General features: G+C 41.9%; 1 protein-coding gene across 1 annotated transcript in view; it reads left to right on the top strand.

The window, feature by feature from the left end:
* Nucleotides 1-353, top strand: part of LOC119588091 (neural cell adhesion molecule 1-like) — an 85,634-nt gene that overhangs the window by 68,358 nt on the left and 16,923 nt on the right. The window lies entirely within an intron of this gene.

The following is a 353-nucleotide window of genomic DNA, read 5'->3' as shown; positions in this document are numbered from 1 at the left end:
AGGGGAAAAGAAAGGGGAAAAGGGGGAAAAAATTGACCCCAAAAAAAACCGCCCTTCCCCTCCCCCGCCCGGGTTGTCCTTTGGGTACAATTCGTGCCTGTTTAAGGGTAGTTCTCTCACTTGCCGCTACATCGTCCCTGGCGCTGTCTCTGTCCAACAACTCTTTTTATGTTTTCCTGTTCCTCAAAATCAAAGGTCTCGGGTGATAAAAAGATTAGTTATTTTGTGTTTATCTAGCATTAAAGAGGAAGGGGCAAGTTATCTTTTCTACGTTAGTTGATGCTATTTTTTCTTATCATTGCAGGATGTGTTATTTGATATATATTCCTCCGTGTACTGTATATTATGCTGAG

This window comes from Penaeus monodon, chromosome 23 (genome assembly GCF_015228065.2).
Source record: "Penaeus monodon isolate SGIC_2016 chromosome 23, NSTDA_Pmon_1, whole genome shotgun sequence".
NCBI classification, from domain to species: Eukaryota; Metazoa; Arthropoda; class Malacostraca; order Decapoda; family Penaeidae; genus Penaeus; species Penaeus monodon.
Note: the sequence above shows the minus strand (reverse complement) of the source record. Positions and strands in the feature narration are given on the sequence as shown.